This window comes from Chenopodium quinoa, unplaced genomic scaffold (genome assembly GCF_001683475.1).
Source record: "Chenopodium quinoa cultivar QQ74 unplaced genomic scaffold, ASM168347v1, whole genome shotgun sequence".
Lineage (NCBI taxonomy): Eukaryota > Viridiplantae > Streptophyta > Magnoliopsida > Caryophyllales > Amaranthaceae > Chenopodium > Chenopodium quinoa.
The window spans coordinates 793,704-805,274 of NW_018742418.1; positions in this window are offsets into that span (position 1 = coordinate 793,704).

Consider the following 11,571-nt stretch of genomic DNA (forward strand, 5'->3'; position numbering starts at 1 on the left):
TAAGGCTTCGCCTCCTCTTATCCTCCGTCTTTTCTTCCCAGCTGTCCCCCTATTTTCATTTTTCAAGCCCCCTTTTTTCAGTCTTGAAGGGGTTGTGGTGACTCAATCCGCGGCTAAGTCGTCCTAAACGAGCCCCTCTTACCCACCTTTGAGAGGGTGGCTAACGATCAAAGAACTTCACCGGCGAAACAATTGGTCTAAGGACTAAGCCTAACGCCGTCGTCATAAAGGCCATTGGTAAATTTGACCGTGACGGAAACGGTAAAGTTAGGGTTAGGGTTTCGTGGGTCCTTGCGCTAGAGGGCTAGGCCTAACGCCGCCGTCAGGAGTGGTTCGTGACGGAAACGATGAAGTTAGGGTTAGGGTTTTGAGGTTCCTAGTGGGAGTGGTCTCGGGGTTTCGATTAGGACGGTGCCCTATGGTTTTTCCCTTATTAAGTATGTTTGTTCTTAGTATTTATCAGAGTTTACTTGCCTCAGTTTGTGTTATGGTATTGCTTTCCAGGCTACTTAGTTGTTTTGGCTATAGTAATGTGGATAGTTGTGTGCAGTGGGGTTTAAGATCCTGTGTTAAGGATTGTGGTGTGGTTATAGTGGTAAGAGAGGTTACAGGTGCGCATTACTAGAAAACAGGCCATTTCCGGCGGAAAAATTCCGTCGAAAACACCGTGAATTTCGTCGGAAAACACTGTTTCCGATGGAATTCCGTCGGAACGTGGTGTCGGAAGACCTTTTGTAGGAAAAATGGTTGTTTCCGTCGGAACAGCGTTTTCCGACGGAATTTCCTCGTAGGAAGGACAGTTCCGGCCACCGGAAAGTCCGTCGGAAATTTCCGACGGAATAAAAATCCGCTGGAAATTTTCGACGGAAATTCCGTCGAAAAATAGCAATAAAAAAAATAAAAAAAAACCACCATCACCCCAACCACCCTACCCTGCCCAGACCACCATGCCCAGAATACCCCACGCCACCCTACCCTGCCCAGAACACCCCACGCCACCCTGCCCAGACCACCCCATGCCACCCTGCCCAGACCACACCACCCTACCCTGACCCAGACCCACCATCCAGACCACCCCACCCCTATCCTGCCCAGATCCACCCACCTTGACCCAGACCACCCCACCCTACCCTGCCCAGACCACCCTGCCCAGATCCACCCAACCCAGAACCACCAAATAACCCACACACCACGAACCTTACACCACCCACACCCACCCTATCTCCACCTCGCCACCCCCACAACCACCATATCTCCACCCCCACAACCCACAAAAACCACAAAATCGAAACCAAAAACTTAAAAAAAACCGAAAAAAACCAAATAATCGAAACCACAAAAACCAATCAAACAAAATCGAGACCACCAAATCAGAACAAAAACCACAAACATCGAAATAAACAATTTATATATTATATTGTCCGAAAATCCGCAAAATTACAAACTTAAATTACAAAATTTAAAAACTTATATTACAATTTCATCATAAAAATCATTATAATCATAAATTTCTAAAAAATAAACCTAGATCTACATATATTTCCGACCTTGTAGGTGTTGTTGAGCGGCGGTGGTTGTTGTTGTTGAGCGGCGGTGGCTGTTGAGGTTGTTGTTGTTCCGGTTGTTGTTGTTGCTATTGTTGTTCCGGTTGTTGTTATTGTTGCGATTGTTGATGTTGATGAATAGAAAGAGGAGAAGGAGAAAGAGGAGAAGGAGAAAGGAATGAGGAAGAAGAGGAGAGAAGGAGAAAGAGAGGAGAAGGAGAATGAGAGGAGAGAGAAAGAGAAGAAGAGAGGCGAGTTGGTGTAAGAAAGAAAAAAAAAAGGAGAAGAGAGGCGGAGAGATGGGGGTGGGTTTAGGGTTTTTATTTTTTTTATTATTTAAAAAAATTCTGACGGAATATCCCGTCGGAATATTAATTTTCCGAGGGAATATTCCGTCGGAAAATTCTGACGGATTTTAATTCCGCCGGAAAGTTCCGACGGATTTTAATTCCGCCGGAAATTTAATATTCCGACGGAAAATTCCGTCGGAAAGCCCATATTTTCCAACGGATTTTAATTCCGTAGAAAATCCGTCGGAAATTTCCGACGGATTTATATTCCGACGGATTATCTTGCCCGTCGGAAGAAGTCCGTCGGAAATAAGCCTATTTCTTGTAGTGGCGGTTTTTAGGGGTTTGAATAAGAAGTTAGCCTTGGCTAAGGTGAAGTGGGTTCTTTGTCGGAGTAGTTCTAGTTTGGTTTATGTTCCCTCGGATGTAATGATTCTTGTGATCATTACTCTTGATTGTTGTTATCTGAAGCAGGCGTCTAAACTTTGTTTTGGGGTTTCTCGAGCCTCGACGTTGTCAAAGCTTTCTTGCCAACAAAGAAAGTTATTGATTGGAAGGTCACTAGTTCAAGTGAACTGTTTGTTGACCTTACTTGGTGATGAGTCGATCCCGCCAGGTAAGGATTTGCTAGCCATGGTCAAACAGTTTCGATCCTCTCCGTTGCTCTCGTTATGGAATGTAGTATGCTTTTGCTCCTTGGTTTGTAAGGAGTCCCTAATCTGCAACTTATCCGGCCAATTCAAGTTTGTTTTTGTTTGTAGCCTCAAAAGTTGTTGTAACGGCTTAAGTGTTAAAAGCCATATTTTAAGTTTTAGTTCGTGTCCGATAGGTTGTAAACTCTGATTTTATGAATGCATTTGCTTTTGTCAAAAATAAATAAATAAATAAATAAATTCTCTCTATCTCTCTCATATCACATAGGCCCCATTTATTTTTCTCTCTATCTCTCTCTACTCCAAAAATTACCTTAAAATTACCAATTTCAAAAATAATGCATCTAATAAAAATTGGTGGAAGTGTTAAATTACTCCTAAATGAAATCTCCTTAACTTCAAGGGATTTGATCAATGTTGAATTAATCCAAATCCAAAAATGCTTTGAGAAGTATCTATATACCCAAATCCAAAAATTAAGGCCTCGTTTGGTTGCATATGGGAATTGAAGTAGATTCCCATAGGCAATTAAAATTCATGGGAAATTAGAATTCATAGGAAATGTATAATCTTGTTTTGTTGACATAAAAGAATTTGTAATTCCCATGAATATACTTCCTATAATTTGTTTGGTTAACACTATGTAATTCTCATATATTATAAGAACCTTTCCCAATTATAGAGGGTAAGATTGTAATTTCATCCCACCTTTCCCAATTTAAGAGAGTAAAAAAAGGTAAGTATGTAATTTCATGTAAAAATAAACAAGGGAAATTTGATTGACCTAGGTATAGTGGGGTAATTAAATTCCTATGTTTCGTAGGAATTCCATTTCCCAAGTAATTTCCACTTCCCACATAAGTGTTAACCAAACAACTCATAAATGCACTTCCCATGAATTTGTATTTCCCCCATTATAAATGTGCAACCAAACAAGGCCTAAATCAACATGTATTACTTCCTCTATTTCTTTTTAGTTGACATGTTTCTTTAGTCATGTTTGTCAATGCACAAATTTAACCATTAATATCTTTAATTACCGATAAGTAAAAATTATAAAAAGTTGGTATTTAATAAGAAAATTTATATCATGACGTATCTAACAAGATCCCACATGACTATATTTTTTCTTACGTATAAAGCACAAAACACAATCAAAGGGGAGTGTGTGAATAGTATTAAAGTCAAAACGTGTCAACTAAAAAAAATAGAGGTTGCGTGTGTGCGTGCGTGTATGTGTGTGTGTATAATTGAGATCATGTGAAAACCTAGGTGAATAATGAGAACTAAGAACCAATCTATGCCGTTGATCGTGCTCCATCTGATCTGATGGCTCACACTTCACCCGCATATATATATACATACATATATATATGTATATAGGGGAAGGTTCTCGTGAGAACCTCTCCTTTATGTGAGAACCATTTCTTATGTGAGAACACTCTGTGGGCTCTAAATTTTTACTTGCATATTCTAAATTTTAAATCTAATGTTCTCAATATTTACTCAAGTGTTCTAAATTAATTCAAATGCTCTAAATTAGTACTCACATGTTCTAAGCCATAAATAAGTTAAGTTAAATGTTATAAATTTTAAATAACTTGTTCCAAGATTTTAACTTATATGTTCTAATTTTAAAACATGTGTGCTAAGATTTTAAATCATATGTTCTAGAATTTAAAGCATATGTTCTAATTTTTACTCATATGTTCTAAATTTTTACTAATATTTTATATATTTTATACTTGGTGTTCTAAATTTTTATTCACATGTTCTAAATCTTAAATAAAATATTCTAAATTTTAGTCATATGTTTTAAATTTTGTCAAGCGGATTTTTTAAATTTTTACTCACATGTTCTAATTCTTAAATCAGATGTTCTAAATTATTACTCACGCAGATGTTCTAAATTACTACTCATATGTTCTAAATTTTAATTTGAGTCACATGTTCTAAATTTTTACTCATATGTTTCAAATAGAGGTGTCCACCATGCGGGTTGTACGAGCTGGGTTAGGGTTAGGTGGGTCGCGGGTTGGGGTTTCATGACACACGACACGACCCATGTAGGGTAGGGTGGGCTGGTTCGTGTGTTGGGTCAGAGAAATTGGATACACCAGGGTTGAGTTCGTGGGTTAGACAAGTCATGGGTAGGTCGAGCTAGGTTCGTGGGTTAGACGGGCCGTGGGTGGGTCGAGTTAGGTTCGTGGGTTAGGTGGGTTGGAGGGTGGGTCGAGATGGGTCGGAGGGTGGGTCAAGCTGGGTTTGTGGGTTGGGTGGGTTAGGGTCGGCTGGGTTCGTGGGTTTGGGTTGATCTGGGTTCGGGGGTTAGGGTCAGGTGGGCTAAATGGCTAAGTGGGTTGTGTGGGTCAAATATCCAAATTTGTGTTTTTTTTAATAGTTTTGAACTTTTATTTTGAAATAATATTTTGCACATATATATTTTTAAGGTGGTTTAATTTTTACAAAATTAACAATTTAAAGACTTGCTTTTAATTAATATGTCTACATATCCCTATATCACAAAATAAGGAATCAAAGCTAACGTAATTTTTATAATTCTAAAAGATTTTTCAAACCTTTGGCTTTGACATTGGGGTCAAGAATAACAGCGATTCCATAAATAATTGGGAATTTACTAAAATAAGTATGCCACTTACGTTTCATGCATGCTATTGACAGGCTAAAGTCGTATCACTTAATCAAAAGTAATTCCTAAGACCGGTAACTAATAATAGATAGGGAAATACTAGTATAATACATATAATTATATCGTAGAGATAAACTTAGGCCTATTACCGCCACGTGATTACGCAAGGCTACTCAAAATACTTAACTCAATAACAAAACTTGCAGAGGAAACTCAACTTTCTTTTATTAATACTTATAAAAACAGTAACATTGTTATAAGTACTCAAAATAAAGACAAGACCAACATTCCTAAACTAGGTGAAAAAAATCCCGGGACTCCCATATGCTCATTCATGGCTCCACCTAATTAAAAATAGTCAACACTGCTTACCATTACGGTAAACAAGGCGAACCAAAATAAACCGGAAATACGGATTAGCAAAATATGCTAAGTACGATAAGTGCAAGAAAAGTAAATTCAATTATTTGCAAACATGTTTTTAAAATCAATTCCAATAATTAATCCAATGAATTCCAAAACTCATGTTTCAAACCAATTCTCAATAATTCAATAATTCGATGAAACGATTTATAAAACCAATTTCAATAATTCAATACGTCATAAATCAATTCAATAAAACCAATTCATATTTTAAAACCAATTCCTCTTTTTAAAACCAATTCCTCACCCAAGTGTGCACACCCCCCAAGCTAGTCTCCTTATATTACAAGGCTATTCTTGAGGAAAGACTCGGTCATACAAAGTCCAAAGTCTTATCTACCAAATCCGCATAGTGGGATTACTAACAACATGCTTGTAAAGCTTTAATAAATAATTCAATAAAATTCCTATTTGAATAAAATCAACCTTTATAATAGGTTAACTCAAAACTCCTTTTTATTTAATTCAACGTGCTTTCAAAATCAGCCTTTTAATAAATACTTGAGAATTCAATCTCATATAAATAACTTTTCAAAATCAATAACTCTTACTTTGAAAAACCTTTTTAAAAACATTTTAAAACAATCCAATATTTTTTTTTTAAACCAAATTTCTTTAAACATAATAAATAATTTCAAATCACTCAAAACATAATATTAAAATCAATCCTTTAAAAATACATTTATTAAAACAAATATTAAAATTAATACCACCAAACATACTTTATTTCATAAATCATGATTCAAATCAATTTAATTCAATCACCAATAAAACCATATAAAACAGGCTTTTCAAACCAATCACTTTCGAAGATATCTAGCCACCTACACGTACCTTGATTCTAAATATCAATCAACACTTTGCACTTTCAAAGTTCAATCACGAATACACCTTGCAATTAACATAACCATAAGGTTATCACAACATCTTTAGACATAAACCCAAATCTAATGTGCATGGACTATAAAACTCTTTTAAAAATAATACTCTAATATAAAATTATAACTTTGAAATAGGTATTTATATTTTAGAAAACTAACCATGAAGAAAATAAAGGAATAGGATTAAAGAGAATTGAATTTACTCCTTCGATGTAACTTCGAATTGGGTGATTCTTGAGCCTAGCCTCAATGATTTTTCGAGAGAAACAATTTTCTGTGAAATAGAAAAACCCCAAAACTGACCAAAAGTGCTTGAAAATTGGCTCCAAAGATATAAGGGAAGATTTTCTTTTAGAAAAGAGGAGAAGAAAAGTAGGAAAAGGTTGAGGGAAAAGAAGAGTAAAAGAGAAGAAGATAATTGAGTTTTTGGTGTGAAGAATATGAGAGGTATGAGGGGGTATTTATAGGCTAGCTCATGCAAGAATTATGGTAGGAGAATGTAGGAAGAATTATGGTAAAAAGAATTAAGGAATTACTTGGAGAAGAGAATGAAAGAAATATGGAAAGTTTTGATATTAAGGTGATTAAGAATAATAGAATCAAGTAAAGTGTGCTGTCATGAAAAATAATATGGTAAAAGAGATTACTTGGGGAATAATCAAGGAAGATATAAGGTAGGAAAATAAGATGATCAAATATTTAGGATATGGAGAAATAAAATTAAGGAAAATAAGAGATTTTAAGGAGATAATTAAAAATACAATTTTTCAAAATAAATCACCCAAAATTTTACCATGAGGGTAAAAAATATTGAGCTTCCATAGTTCAAATTTTCGGATCCTATTAGTATATTTTAGGGAGTTATTTTGCTAGATTTAAGGAATTAAAAATAATTTTGTAAATAATATTTATTGTAAAAAATAATTAATTAATAATATACCAATTATTCACTAAATAAATTAACCTTGAAAATCATATTTTCCACACTAAGAAAATCCGAAAATCTTATTCAATAATAGGAATTTTTGGACCTTATTAATTAAATAATAAAATATAGTTTTTGCTTTAATTAAAACATCTGAAATATATAAATAATCCGGTTTTTTAAATAAATTAAATGGATAATAAATCTTATCCAAAATCTAAAAATAATAATTAGGTTTCAAAATACTTTTGGCGCCAAAATTCAAATATCATTTCGGCTCCAAAATTCAAATAGTAATTTAAATTACTAAAATACCCTTTTTAGGAAATAATAATTAATTAATTAATTTAGAAAATACGTATCAAAATACGGGGTGTTACAAAAAGGCTCTCGCAATTTCAAATCTAAGTTCCTATTGAAAATAGCCTTTACTATCAAATTAACATCTGCTCGATTCATCAATTCAATATTGCTATACTTTTACAATCAAATCACATATGCTCGATTCATAATCCAATTGTAATGAATTAAAACAATCCAATAAGAAATTATTATACAATATCAATAAACGACCAAAACAATTCATCCCTTCATATTAATTATAGATCCCCTAGAACCCTAGATAACTACTCACACATATTTAAATCTAAACTAATCAAAGCATATAAAGAAAACATGATTGAAATCAAAGCACAAAATAACAAAGCAATTGAAATCAAAGCAATAAATAAAGCGATAAAAGAGACGAGAAATAATACCGAATGAAAGAAATATGAAATTGCACTAAAAGGGGGAAACTTAAGTTCAACAATTATCTCTCACTAAAATCACTCTAAAAGTTTAAGAATGAAAACTATAGTGTAAAAACGTCCCTAATAAAACTTACAAAAAGAGTTTAAATACTAAACCCAAAAATAACTAAAACGACAAGTCCTCAACTCCCCAGGAAAAACACGCGCCCAATCGGGCGAAGGGCCGCCCGATCGGGCCCGCCTTTTTGCTCAAACTGTCTTTCTGGGCATTCGCCCGATTGGGCCTGTCTTTTTCTGCCGAGTCTTCTTTCTTCTTTTTCTTTGGGCTCCAAACACTTGTGGCCTAATTCCTCTTCCTTGGTCCATTACTTGGACCAATTCCACGAACCAAGCCCTTAGTCACCGAAATAATCGGTCCATGGCTACAAAAGACAATCATGAATGTGAACATAAGCTTCGATATCTCGTAGTGGCCGGAATACCATAGAAATCACCGAAAAATCCAGGAAATTCCTACAAAACAAATGCCAACTCTACAAAACACTCAAACCACACATTAGTACTAAAAATAGCCCCAAAGAGCTCAAATATGCATAAAAATAACCATGGGACGAGGGATAAAATAGCATATAAAACACATATATCAGCTATCAAGAACGGGACAAAATCCATCAATTTTCATATGCTCTTCGATGGTGTGAACAAATTTAACACACTCCAATATGACTAAATGAATGTTAGACTCATAGATATAAGAGAAAATATGAGTCACATTATCAAAAGCATTTAAAACATCACGAACAAAAGATAGAGACATTAGTCCAATGACTTTCGGTTATTAACTCACTAGGATTAACACGAGTCTCATTGTAAAGTTGGGTCCAAACATCAAGATACTTTATAGCATCATTCAACAAATTAAAAGTAGAATTCCAATGGGTAGGGGTATCAATAAACCATTGTCTTTTCTTAAGACCTCTCTCTTTACACATAGCCATGTACTTCCATCTAATTGAGGAAGTAATCCTAATCCATTTTATAACAGTTTGATCTAATTGGGTTTTGCAATGGTTGCAACTCACCGAGACCCTCTTGAACAGACAAATTCAAAATATGTGCATAACATCTAACATGCAAGAGATTACCACCCAACAACAAATTCAACTCAAGTCATTTTTCAAATAAAGTATACATTTTCATGTGAAATTCTTTTAAACAATCCATAATACGAACTTTGATGTATAAACCGGTATGCCTTTCTTCCATAGCTTCAAAATAAAGTATACGTTTTTGAATAAATCAATCATCATCCACCCAATGTACAGTAATGCAAAGAAAGGTTAGCCAAAACAAGAAGTCTATGTATCACTTATAAAACTAACACGACCATCAAAAGTACGAAATAATTCAATCAAATCACTCCTATACTTATAATAAAAAGTTTGTGTGGGTCGTGCGGGTTGAGTGGGTCGTGCGTGCGGGGTGGGCTGAGTCGTGGGCCGTGCGGGTTGGGCGTGCAAGGTGGGCTGGGTTGTGCAAGCTGGGTCGGGTTGGGTAGGTTCACGGGTTGGGTGGGTCGAATTAAATGGGTTAAAACGGGTTGTGCGAGTTGGGCCGAATCAAACGGGTCAAAACGAGCTGGGTCGAAATGGATTGTGTCGAAAATTTTGGACCCACGACACAACCCGGGATAAACCCGGGCTATGCCGGGTTGGTGTCGGGTTAAAACCAGGTCGGACCCACCAGTCGTGCGGGTCAGGGTGGGCTGGGTCCAACTCGGCCCACTGGCCACCTCTAGTTCCAAATTTTTACTCACATGTTCTAAATATTAGATCATTTCTCATATAAGTATGTGTTCTCACATATGGATCTATTCTCACCGGATCCCTCCCCTATATATATGTTTTAGATTTTAGTATTTGTGGAGATGGTCCATATGTGAGAACACATATTTATATGAGAACTGATCTAAATTTAGAACATGTGAGTAAAAATTTTGGAACATATGATTAAAAAATTAGAACACATGATTTAATATTTTGAACACGTGATTTAAAATTTAGAACATATGAATAAAACTTTAGAACATCTACGTAAGTAATAATTTAGAACATCTAATTTTAAATTTAGAACTTGTGATAAAATTTTGAAAACTTGATTTAATATTTAGAACATGTAAGTAAAATTTTAGAACAACTAACTAATTTAAAATTTAGAACATAAGAGTAAAAATTTAGAACATATGATTTAAAATCTAAAACATATGAATAAAAATCTTAGAACACAATTTTTAGATCATATAAGTTATATTTAGAACAAATAACTTAAAATTTAGAACATGTGACTATTAATTTAGAACATAGAGTAAAAATTTAGGACATGAGAGTGTCCTCACATATGAAAGAGTTTTCACATATAAGAGGGGTTCTCACGAGATCCTTCCCCTATATATATATAGGAAAGCAAAATGTATTATATAGATAGCAACACTATACTATATAAAGTAATAATAAGTGATAAATTTCTTTCTTCTTCTTTTCACGCTCTTCTCCCTTAAATACTAGTCTCTATTAGTGGATTTTAGAGGGGCTTCAATTAATTTTTCAATGAAGAACCCTAATTTTTTTTATTACTGTTTTTGTCACTTTTGGAGGCGCCTTGCCGCCTCCATTAGAAACTTTTTAGTTTTGTTTGTTCTTGTAAGTTCGTGATTATATTTCTTCTCCTACAATATTTTTTCTTCCTTAAAAGAAAGGGTTTTCTATCTCTCTTAGTGAGAGATTTTTTTTTTTTTTTTTTGTTTATTAATTTAGAATTGCAAATCTAGTAAGTGGAAGACCGGGAAATTGCTTTGCTAATTAAGCTAAGACTTTAAAGAGTTATGCAAAATCACTAAAGTTAACAATATTTCGAATACAAGTTAGTGGATCTAATGGAAACCATCCCCATAAATACAAAAATCATTAGACCATACTAGAATAAATATATATGCAATCCAAGATTTCAACCATCAGCTTTTGTTTTTAACTAAGTTGGTCTTTAATTTTGACATGTTGTCAGAGCCAGCTTGACAAAAGGGTCACAAGTTAGGTTCAATTCTCATTCACCGTACCCCTCCTTGAAAATATTATCTCAAGATTAAATTATTTGTTGTGATCGAGGAGGCGTTATTGAATATATATAAGACTACTTCTTGGCTTAAATCACCAACTTAAGCTTCTTTCCTTAAAAGTTATGTACTACTCACTTCGCGATAATCTTTTGCCCCATTTGACTTTTCACTGTCTACAAGACGCATCATAAAATGTATATATCTTCATTTCTATATGCGTAATAATTATAAAAAATCTTAATATTTATAAGACGATTTCAACAAGATCTTACATGAATATATTATCACTTATAGATAACAAGAATTCATAGTCAAAGTTTAAACATTTTACCCAAATATAT